The sequence below is a fragment of the Equus przewalskii genome, chromosome 7 (genome assembly GCF_037783145.1).
Source record: "Equus przewalskii isolate Varuska chromosome 7, EquPr2, whole genome shotgun sequence".
NCBI lineage: Eukaryota > Metazoa > Chordata > Mammalia > Perissodactyla > Equidae > Equus > Equus przewalskii.
The window spans coordinates 39,750,431-39,762,667 of NC_091837.1; the positions used below are offsets into that span (position 1 = coordinate 39,750,431).

General features: G+C 41.5%; 1 protein-coding gene across 27 annotated transcripts in view; it reads left to right on the top strand.

Moving 5' to 3' along the window:
- The first annotated feature begins 5,341 nt into the window (after positions 1–5,341).
- MPPE1 (metallophosphoesterase 1) overlaps positions 5,342–12,237 on the top strand; it is a 31,745-nt gene continuing 24,849 nt past the window's right edge. For 7 of the 27 annotated variants that reach the window (XM_070629648.1, XM_070629650.1, XM_070629626.1 and 4 more), the window contains exons 1-2: positions 5,441–5,579; positions 6,689–6,770. The gene's annotated coding sequence lies outside the window, so the exon portion shown is untranslated. Of the gene's footprint in view, positions 6,047–6,688; positions 6,771–12,237 lie in introns of all 27 variants that reach the window. The other 20 variants (XM_070629649.1, XM_070629623.1, XM_070629631.1 and 17 more) reach the window with 18 other exon arrangements.

Sequence of the window (12,237 nt, forward strand, 5' to 3'; positions counted from 1 at the left end):
CCTCTACACACATTTCTCCATTGATCCCTAGATTTGGGAAGTTCTCTTCAATAATTTCGTTAAGCACACTTTCTGCTCTATTTTCCTTTTCCATATTCTCGGGAATTCCTATGATCCTTATGTTCTTACTCCTCATTGAATCCATTATCTCTCGGAGATTTTCCTCATTTTTTTAAATTCTTAGTTCTCTTTCTTCCTCTGACTGGCGCCATTCAGCCTGTCTGTCCTCGATTATGCTAATTTTCTCCTCTATGTTGTCTACACGGGCATTCAGGGAATCCGTATTCTGTTTTATCTGGTCCATTGTGTTTTTCATCTCAAGTAATTCTGTTTGATTCTTCTTTATGATTTCAATCTCTTTTGTGAAGTAACTCCAGAACTCGGCTTGTTTCTCTATCTTTCTCTCTACCTCATTGAGTTTTTTTATTATAGCTGCTCTGAATTCATTATCACTTAGTTTACCTAATTCCAAGTCCTCAGGACTTACTTCTTTGCTTTTATTGTTTTCCTTCTGGTCTCGGGCTTTTATAAATTGCTGGATGGTAGAGGAGCGGTTTTTTCTCATGGTGGTAGAATTCAGTTGCAGTTACAGCCTGTCGCCACTAGATGGCGGTCGAGAGCGGCGTGTTAGCTCTCCGCCTTGGGGCAAGATGGCTGCGCCCACTGGTTTTGTTGGGGGGGAGGGGCTGTTACTCACACACCCTGGTCTGGGTTCAGATCAGTTCTGTTCTCTGGTCTCCCAAGGCCCTTGCTTTATAGGGTCCCCGCGGACGGAAGCTTTCCCCCCCGTCAGCGGGTCTCCACTGAATCAGCGGCAGGAGTCCTGGATGATCCCCTGGTCGCGCGGCACCTCCCCCGCTCCTTCCCGACCAGCGCCGCAGCGATTGCAGACTCTAGGGGAGGGAGCGATGTTCTCTCCTACCGTTCCAGCGCCTCCGAGGGTGTAAGCAAGGTTTATGATCTCCGCCCTCTTGGTATTGTAGGTTTCTAACGAGCTGGCATTATGTTTATTCTCTGAAATTCAGTTCTTCCAATCTTTTGTTGTATTTTGGAGGGGAGAGAATCCTGGGTCATCTCACCCCGCCATTTTGCTCCGCCTATCCTAATTGCTATTCTTGATATTAATAATTTTGAATCATAGACTACTCCCCTTAAGAAGTTTCCAGTCTAGCTGACTTTGTGTTGGATACATGACGCAGGAGGGTAGTTTGTAAACTGCAGTGATATAGAATGTACCAATCATTTAACCTCTGTTGCAGATTGACTGTAATGTATCTGAGACAACTCCCCTTGCCCTAGTTCTCTGCAATTTCTTAACAGCACATTGCACACACTACTTGGAGAGAAGGAAAATGGATGGAGCAGGTATATTTTTGACCTTTGACATCATAATCTAAAACAGGATACAGAGGATGTTTACCTTAAGAAAAAACTGCAAAGGTCTAAGAACCAAAACTAAATTCCAAACGCCTGAGAGAGGAAAAATAGTTCCTTTAAGGTCTTTCGCCACCTTAAGCAAGAACACAACGTGTCAAATCAAGATTTATAAAACAGACAAATTGGGAATAGTAATTTACATTAAAAAGAATTCTTTGTAAATTTGTTATTAGACATTCCCTTTGGATAGTGAGCTTTTGTATTTGACTTGCTTTTTTTTTTCTGTTTGCGCAAAATTACATCCCCTCTGCCCCATCACAACGTGGTTTTGGTGTCTTATTTGATTTCCTGGTGATTTTCTATGAAAAGTTCAGTACGGTGTTAGCCAAAATGAGCAGCTTTATGAGGCAAAGTCAAGTTTTAAAGAAAAGCAAGGCTTTATTAAAAGGTTTGCAAACCAGGGAAGTACACCCCAATCCTCAGGTTGATAGGTGAGCCTCTCCTCGGTCTGTGAGTGGTTGGGTTTTAAAGGCAAAAAGTGCAGAGTGTGCAAAGCTAAAACTGAGCCCAGTTCTGAGTGGCCGTCCTTCCCAGCTACAGTGTATTGTGCTTTCTAAATGTCCTAACTTCGAGGAAAGACTACTGCATTGTTTTCCAGCCATCTGGTGACAGTCAAGGTTAAAGTGTAATATTTTATTTCCACCCATAGTTCGGCCTGGAGGTGGTCATGGTAATCCTCATGTCGACTGTGGCCTCGTTCTTATCTTTTTCTTTTAGCAACAGCATACAACCAGGTCATAAGTCAGCTCTGTCAGAGACCTTGGGACTTGGACTTTGGCTTTCTCTTGAAATGAGGGTGGAATACCATGTGTGTAGATAGAATTCCACATTGTCCCTCAAGATGTCTCCCTAGGTATGCACCCTGTTGAATCCTCTCTTTGAATGAAGGTGGGACCTATCGATAGGATGGGGCATCCCTCCTGTGATTAGGTTATGCTTTACGGCAAAAGTGAAGGGATATTGCAAAGGTGATCAAGTTTCCTAAGGAGTTGACATTAAGTTAATCAAAAGAGATTCTTTTAAGTGGGCCTGATTTATCACATGAGTCCTTTAAGAGGGTCCGGAGAAGAAACAGAAGAAATCAGAGAAATTCAAAGCAGCAGGAGCAGACACATTCCTGTCGGCCTTGAAGAAGCAACTGCCATGTTGTGGGGAGGGCTACAAAGCAGGGCACAGCAGGCGGCCCCCGGGAGGTGAGGGCCTCTGTCCTACAGCTGCAAGGAGCTGAATTCTGTCAACAACCACTGAGCTGGAAGAGGACTTGGAGCTTCCAGGTAAGAACTCAGCCTGGCTGCCACCTAGAGTACAGCCTAGACCCTGAGCAGAGGACCCTGCTAAGCCCAGCCTGGACTCCTGACCCATGGCAGCCATGAGATTAATAAATGTGGGCTGTTGTAAATTGCTACATTTGTGGTAATTTGTTACACAGCAATACAAAGCTAATATACCAAGTCTTCACAAAAGTCCTCCCCGTGAATTTCAGGATTCCTACTCTCCCTTTCCCTGGCTTTGTCTCTATCTCACAGCACAGTTCCTAGAATGATCTTTGAAAACACCAAGTAGATAAGATCGCTTAGTACCTAGGGTAGAGAAAGGCTCAATGCATGTCTGCTGTGTGAGGGAATGAGGTCAAGAAGGTAAACACCTGGAAACTCTGGAGCACTCTGCTTCATATGCTTTGCTTTTCCTGGTGTGTGTACTGACAGGACTCGGGTAAATATTTCACTATTGGGCAAACGTGGTTGAAACGTAAGAACGGTCACTCAACTCTGTCTTCTGAGGCCCTCACACACCAGTTTATACTGGAAACCGGGGAGAATCAGGGCTTCCTTAGCATGAGTGGGCACCTTCTACCAAGACAAGGAGACTTAAACAGCCACCACGATGTTATAGAGTGTAGCTGCTCCCACAGGGAAAACGAAAAAAAGACAGCGAAGTAAAATATAAAACCTAAGGTGTTTGGAGAGGAAACCAATTACTTAAAGGTGCTCCATAGCATTAAAATTAGTTAGCGGCATTAAAAATCAACTAATACAATTAGTTCAAAATACAGACTTTCTTTAATAGAGCTTATGTGTTTTAACAAATTTGACTAAATGTGGGTAACATTCATGTGATAGAAAATGCTTTATAGACTTTATTTTCAAATTAAAAATTATATTAAAAATATTGGGTACTATTTAAAACTAGCCTGCGTTTGCATATTTTGGGAGATTTTTGTCATCTTTTAAATTCTATTTTATAAATTTTACTCATTTTTAAATCTTTCTTGAAATATATTTTAATAGGAAAATTACTGTAATAAATGTTAGCATTCTTGAAGCCATGTCAATATGAAGATTTTGATAGAAATCAGCCAATTCTCAAGTTGGGAATAGGTTGCACCATGCTCTTTTATATCTGTGATTTTGAGAATCAATGTTATTTTATTAACTATACTCTTAATAGTGCTTTCAAAAAGGGAATTATCACATATTATTTTGCTAGTTAAAATGCATTGAATAATTGTTAGGTCAGATTCTGTCACGATTCAGGTGTAAATTAAGTATTTAAAAATGTGTCTCTGGGGCCAGCGGCTGGCGCAGCGGGTAAGTTTACGCGTCCGCTTCAGCAGCCCGGGGTTCGCCGGTTTGGATCCGGGTGCAGACTTACCAACCGCTTGGCCCACCATGCTGTGGTAGGTGTCCCACATATAAAGTAGAGGAAGATGGGCACGGATGTTAGCTCAAGGCCAGTCTTCCTCAGCAAAAAGCGGAGGATTGGCAACAGATGTTAGCTCACAGCTAGTCTTCCTCAAAAAAAAAAAAAAGAAAGAAAGAAAAGAAAAAATGTGTTTCTTAGGTCTATGTTTTATACACTTAACAAACATTACAAAATAATTTAAACTTACACAAAAGTAGAGAGAAATATAATGAAGCTTGCATTGGTTTTCTATTGCTGCTATAACAAATTACCATCAATTTAGTGACAACGCAAATTTATCATCTTCCTGTTCTGTAGGGCAGCAGTGCAAGTCGGCCTCACTGGGGCCGCTTTCTCACTGAATTTATCAAGGTGGCTCTGGAGAGAAGCCATTTCCCTACCTTTTCCAGATTACGATAGTCTTAGTAATAATATTTACCAGTCACCGCTTACTTACCATATACCAGGCATTCTGCTGGTTGCTTTCTGCATGACTTCTCATATTACATCTCAGTACATTAACTATACTCACAGATTGGCAAAAAACAGACCAGAATTGGTCGGGTGGAAGCCTCTGTGTGAGTTATTGCTCTGAGCCTCAGTTTACTCTTATAACACGGGCTAATGATTCCCGCTCTTAATGTAGGCTTATCTTTAGGATTATTTGAAGTGATGGATGTGAAAGCACTTTGTGAAGTAGAACATGCTATGCTGTACTAACACTAGTAATGCTAGTTAAAAGAAAAGAAAACGCGTAATCGATAGTCACACTGACCGTCTCATTTATTCATCACACATTTCTTGAAGGCACTCTGCCAGGCCCTGCAGAAGACAAGACGAAGCAGGCACAGCGGGTCCCGCAGGCGCGCGGTCTAGAGGGGACAGGCAGAGGGGAGCAGCCGCCCCGGCGCCGTCCGAGAAGGCAACCCCAAGGCGGGGCATCCCCGAGGCGGGGCAACCCGGTCACCTGGGCGGCCAGCTCCGCGCGGCCCTGCTCAGCCCCGCCGGCCTACGCCCTCGGTTCCGGCCGGGGCCCGGGCCGTGCGCCCCAGCTCGGCGTCGGCCTCTGCAGCGCGGCGCGGGCCCGGGGGCGGCTCGGCTGGGGCGCCGGGGGCAGCCCGCCTCTCCGGGGCCGATCGCGGCCGTGCGGGGAAGAAGCCGCCGCTCCGCGCCAGCACGGCGGGGGCCCTGCCAACCAGCGGGGCGCGGGCGCCGGGGGCCTGAGCGCGCGGGGCCCGAGCCCGCCGTTAGCTGGCGGCGGCCGCCTTCCCTAACGGGCCCTTCCATGCCCCAACGACTTCCCTTCCGTGCGCTCCCCTCGCCTTTCTCGGATGTTGTTCTCGTCTCCCGCCCTCCACCGTTTGCAACGACTTCCCGGGGGTTCCAATGAGCGACAGTGCTAGACTCAAGCAGAGAGGATGGCGCACAGGCCCGAGTCGTTGAAGCCGATGCAGCCGAGTGTACGTGTTTGCCTTTCCTCGGACGTATTGCTTGGAGCTGCCCGGCGAGCCCCCTGTGGCTATCTTCCTGGCCGCAGGCCGCGTTCCAGAACGCCGGCGCCGGGCAGGGCCGGGGCGGGCCTCTCCGGGGCGACTCCGGCTGTCCCCGCCCGACGGAGGCCTTCAGGGCGGGGTTGCAGGAGCCACTGTGACTCGCCGGGCCGCCGCTGCGGAAACAGGAAGCTGCGAGGATGCCCGGCCCGGGCGCGGAGGGCAGGTGAAGCGACGGCGGCCCCGCTCGCCCCGGGTTGCTGTGCTTTCCATCCGCCTTGCGCGGTGCTGAGCGCCTGGGGCAGGCGGGATTTCACGTGGATCCTTGTGGCCGTGTTATAGGATTTATGCTTCTGTGTTAATTGTTATTTCTTGTCGCTGAAAACTGGAACCTCCTTGCCATTTTAGGATTGCAGGTTAACCTATTGAAAAAAACGGTATTCTGGAAATTATTTATTTGCTAGAAAATCACCATTACTTCAGGCCCACATATTAAATCGTAGGGGCCTCTCATTTCCTAGTTTCCTGATGTAGACTGCAAAAAGAAACCGTCTTATTTTAAAATTCCATTTAAGATGAAAAATTTAACATGCAAATGGCCATTGACGGTAATATATTTAAGATAATAAACAAGTAAGGGGAAAAAACCTCCAGGTCACTGCATATTAAACTTTTTTTAGTGCTGTTTTTTGGGGGAAGGAATTTAGATATTTAATAATAGTTTTGAAGTTAAACATCAGTCAATGGATAAAATGTTTTGCTCCCAATTGTGGATTGCAGCTACTGTTCTTATGTGTTGGGCAAGATAGAACAATGCTGGATACATGTTTTATATATAAATATTTTATGAGATAATTTAAAAGACTTATTCTTGAACAATAACATAGTATCAGTCCTTTCCTTCGGCTGTGTGGTTCTCAGCTTCTTTTTCTACCTTCAGCTTTGGTTAGGTTCCTTCTCTGTGTGCCACCCGGCAGCAGCCACTGTGCGCTCTAGGAAGTGATGTGTTTCCACTGTAGTTAACAGTTAACTGGTGAAGGATTATTCAACAACAAAACACATTTTCTGTTTCATTTCAGGTAAAGCCGCTCTGATTTTGGGGAGCACAAGCCGCGTTCGAGGCTTCTCGGCCAGCTGTCTACCAGTCGCGTTCTCTGAAAGGTGAGGAGGTGACTCACGGGTGTCCCCCTAAACCCAGGCTCCCAAGACTCCTTCTTTTCTTTAAATATAAAAGTAGTGGGTTTAGATCTAAACGGAGGCCCTTGTTACAGGATATCGTTAGCTTGTAGGGTCCTGTGTGTGCGTGTGTTTGTTCCTTTTTTAAAAAATTGTGCTAAACCTGTGTAACATAAAATTTACCATTTTAACCATTTTTAAATGTACAGTTCAGTGGCTTTAAATACATTCACAATGTTCTGCAACCATCACCATTGTCTATTTCCAGAACTTTTTCCTATTCCCAAACTGAAACTCGATATCCATTAAATAATAAGTCCCCAGCCCCCGGCATCCACCCTTCTACTTTCTCTCTCTATGAATTTGACTACAGGTCCCTTATATAGGTGGAATCTCATGGTATTTGTCGTTCTGTGTCTGGCATAATATCCTCAGGGTTCATCCATGCTGTATCGTGTATCAGAATTTCATTGCTTTAAATTAAAAAAAAATTTAATTGTGGTAAAATACACATAAAATTGACCATCTCGCCAATTTTTAAAAATTTTTATTTTTATTGTGGTCATAATAGCTTATAACATTGTGAAATTTCAGTTGTACATTAATATTTGTCATGCACCATATAAGTGTGCCCCTTCACCCCTTGTGCCCACCCTCCACCCTGCTTCCCCCTGGTAATGACTAAATTATTCTCCTTGTTCATAAGTTTGTTTATATTCCACATATGAGTGAAATCATATGGTGTTTGTCTTTCTCTCTCTGGCTCATTTCATTTAATGTAATACCCTCAAGGTCCATCCATGTGGTTGCAAAGGAGAATTTCGTCATTTTTTATGGCTGAGTAGTATTCCATTGTATATATACACCACATCTTCTTTATCCAGTCATCAGTCGATGGGCACTTGGGTTGTTTCCACATCTTGGCTATTGTGAATAATGCTGCAGTGAACACAGGGGTGCATAAGGCTCTTTGTATTGTTGATTTCAAGTTCTTTGGATAAATACTCAGTAGTGAGATGGCTGGCTCATATGGTAATTCTATTTTTAATTTTTTGAGAAGTCTCCATACTGTTTTCCAAAGTGTCTGCACCAGTTTGCATTCCTACCAGCAGGGGATGAGGGTTCCCTTTTTTCTGCAACCTCTCCAACATTTGTTGTTTTTTGTCTTGGTGATTATAGCCATTCTAACAGGCCTAAGATGATATCTAAGAGTAGTTTTGATTTGCATTTCCCTGATGATTAGTGATGTTGAGCATCTTTTCATGGGCCTATTGGCCATGTATACATCTTCTTTGGAAAAATGTCTGTTCATATCCTCTGCCCGCTTTTTGATTGAGTTGTTTGTTTTTTTTGTAGTTCATTTGTGTGAGTTCTTTATATATTATGGAGACTAACCCCTTATTTGCTATATGATTTGCAAATATTTTCTCCCATTTGGTGGGTTGTTTTTTCATTTTGATCTTGGTTTCCTTTGCCTTCCAGAAGTTGTTTAGTTTGACAAAGTCCCACTTGTTTATTTTGTCTTTTGTTTCCTTTGTCTGAGTAGACATGGTATTTGAAAAGATCCTTTTAAGTCTGATGTCAAAGAGTGTACTGCTTATGTTTTCTTCCAGAAGTTTTATGGTTTCAGGTTTTACCTTCAAGTCTTTGGTCCATTTTGAATCTATTTTAGTGTATGGAGAAAGATAATGGTCTACTTTCATTCTTTTGCATGTGGCTGTCCAGTTTTCCCAGCACCATTTATTGAAGAGGCTTTTCCTTCTCCATTGTGTGTTCTTGGCTCCTTTATCAAAAATTAGCTGCCCATAGATGTGTGGTTTTATTTATGGGCTTTCACTTCTGTTCCATTGATCTGTGTGCCTGTTCTTGTATCAATACCATGATGTTGTGATAACTATAGCTTTGTAGTATATTTTGAAGTCAGGGAATGCAATGCCACCAGCTTTGTTCTTGTTTCTCAGGATTGCTTTGGCTATTGGGGGTCTTTTGTTGCCCCATATGAATTTTAAGATTCTTTGTTCTATTTCTGTGAAGAATGTCATTGGGATTCTGATTGAGATTGCACTGAATCTGTAGATTGCTTTAGGTAGTATGGACATTTTAACTATGTTTATTCTTCCAATCCTTGTGCATGGAATATCTTTCCAGTTCATATGTCGTTATAGATTTCTTTCAGTAATGTCTCATAGTTTTCCTTGTATAGGTCTTTCACCTCCTTGGTTAAATTTATTCCTAGATATTTTATTCTTTTTGTTGTAATTGTAAATAGGATTGTATTCTTCAGTTCTTGTTCTGTTAGTTTGTTATTAGAGTATAGAAATGCTACGATTTTTGTAAGTTGAATTTGTACCCTGCAACTTTGCTGTATTTGTTGATTATTTCTAATAGTTTTCCGATGGATTCTTTAGGGTTTTCTGTGTAAAAAATCATGTCATCTGCAAATAGTGAGAGTTTCACTTCTTCATTGCCTGTTTGGATTCCTTTTATTTCTTTTTCTTGCCTAATTGCTCTGGCCAAAACCTCTAGTACTATGTTGAATAAGAGTGACAAGAGTGAGCACCCTTGTCTTGTTCCTGTTCTCAGGGGGATGGCTTTCAGTCTTCCTCAGAGTATGATGTTGGCTGTGGGTTTGTCATATATGGCCTTACCATGCTGAGGTACTTTCCTTCTGTACCCATTTTATTTCGAGTTTTTATCATGAATGGATGTTGGATCTTGTCAAATGCTTTCTCTGCATCTATGGAGATCATCATGTGATTTTTGTTCCTTATTTTGTTAATGTGTATCACGTTGATTGATTTGCAGATGTTGAACCATCCCTGTGTCCCTGGTATGAATCCCACTTGATCATGGTGTATGATCTTGTTAATGTGTTGCTGTATTCGATTTGCCAATATATTGTTGAAGAATTTTGCATCTATGTTCATCAGAGTTATTGGCCTTTAATTTTCCTTCTTTGTGTTGTCCTTGTCTGGCTTTGGTATCAGGGTGATGTTGGCCTCATAGAATGTGTTAGGAATATTTTCATCTTCCTCAATTTTTTGAAATAGTTTGAGAAGAATAGGTAATAAATCTTTGAATGTTTGGTAGAATTCTCCAGAGAAGCCATCTGGTCCTGGACTTTATTTTGGGGGAATTTTTTGATTACTCTTTCAATCTATTTACTTGTGATTGGCCTATTCAGATTCTCTATTTCTTCTTGATTCGGTTTTTAGAGGTTGTAAGAGTCTAGAATTTACCCATTTCTTCTAGGTTGTCCAGTTTGTTGGCATGTAGTTTTTCATAATATTCTCTTATAATCTTTTGTATTTCCATGGTATCCATTGTAATTTCTCCTCTTTCATTTCTAATTTTATTTATTTGAGCCTTCTCTTTTTTTCTTAGTGAGTCTAGCTAAGGGTTTGTCAATTTTTTTTTTTCTCAAAGAACCAGTTCCTTGTTTCATTGATCCTTTCTACAGTCTTTTTTTGTTTCAATTTCATTTATTTCTTCTCTAATTTTTATTATTTCCCTCCTTCTGCTGACTTTGGACTTTGTTTGTTCTTCTTTTCTTATTCTGTTAGGTATAGTTTAAGATTGTTTATTTGAGGTTTTTCTTGTTTGTTAACATGGGCCAATATTGCTGTAAATTGCCCTCTTGGGACCACTTTTACTGCATCCCATATGAGTTGGTATGGTGTTTTCATTCTCATTTGTCTCCAGATATTTTTTGATCTCTCCCTTTATTTCTTTGACAACCCATTGGTTGTTCAGTAGCATGTTGTTTAGTCTGCACAGTTTTGTTCCTTTCCCAGCTTTTTTCTTGTAGTTGATTTCTAGTTTCATAGCATTATGGTCTGAAAAGACAGTAGATATGATTTCAAACTTCTTCAACTTATTGAGCTTTGCCTTGTTTCCCAATATATGGTCTGTCCTGGAGAACGTTCCATGTGTGCTTGAGAAGAATATGTATGCTGCTGGTTTTGGATGCAGTGCTCTCTCTATATCTATTAAGTTCATCTGGTCTGGTTTTTCATTTAATTCCACTATCTCCTTGTTGACTTTTTGTCTGGATGATCTATCCATTGTGTAAGTGGGATATTGAGGTTCCCTACTATTATTATGTTATTGGTAATATCTCCTTTTAGGTTTGTTAATAGTTGCTTTATGTACTTTGGTGCTCCTGTGTTGGGTGCATATATGTTTATAAGTGTCATGTCTTCTTGGTAGAGAGTCTCTTTTATCATTATATACTGCCTATGTCTCTCTGTACCTGTTTTATCTTGAAGTCTACTTTGTCTAATATAAATATGGCAATGCCTGCTTTCTTTTGTTGGCCATTAGCTTGGAGCATTGTCTTCCATCGCTTTCCTCTGAGCCCATGTTTATCTTTAGAGCTGAGATGTGTTTCCTGGAGGCAGCATGTTGCTGGATCTTGTTCTTTAGTCCATCCTGCCACTCTGTGTCTTTTGATTGGAGAATTCAATCCATTTACATTTAGAGTGATTATTGATATATGAGGGCTTAATACTGCCATCTTATCCCACATTTTCCTCTTCTTCTGCATTTCCTTTATTTCTCGTCCCGTGTTATTTCAGACTACTGACTTGATTAGATAGTTTTCTATGTTGGTTTTCTTCATTTTCTCCTTGTTTATCGTATATGTCTCTGTTCTAATTATTTGTTTAGTGCTTACCATTAGGTTCATATAAAAAGTCTTGAAGATGAGACAGTCCATTTTCTGATTGCCTCTTATTTCCTTAGGCTATACTGATTCTATCCCTTTCCTCTTCCCTTTCTAAGGTATTTTTGTCATATCTTATTCCATCTTGTGTTGTGAGTTTGTGGTTAAAATGATGAGATAATTTTTATTTTGGTGTTTTCTTTTTCTTTATTCTTGATGTAAAAGTTAAGTGTTTACCAACCTGATTGATAGCTACCATTTTCTGATTATTACCTACCTATTCATCTCCTTGCTCAGGGCTTTGGAGCCACTTTCCTGTTTGGTTTTTTTTCTTTCAGGTATAATGGCCTTCTTGAGGATTTCTTGTAGAGGAGGGTCTTGTGGTGATGAACTCCCTTAGCTTTTGCTTATCTGGGAAAGTTTTTATTTCTCCGTCATATCTGAAGGAGATTTTCGCTGGATAGAGTATTCTTGGCTGAAAGTTTTTGTCTTTCAGGATTTTGAATACATCATTCCACTCTCCCCTAGCCTATAAGGTTTCTGTTGAGAAATCCACAGAAAGCCTGCTAGGGATTCCTTTGTAAGTTATTCTTTTCTTCCTTACTGCCCTTAATATTTTTTCTTTGTCATTGTGTTTTACCAGCTACTACTATATGTATATATAGTTTTGCAGGAAGTCTTTTTGCATTAACATAGTTGGGAGTTCTGGTAGCCTCTTTCACGTGGATTTCCATCTCCCTTCTCCAGGTTTGGGAAATTCTCTGCCATTATTTCTTTGAACAAGCTTTC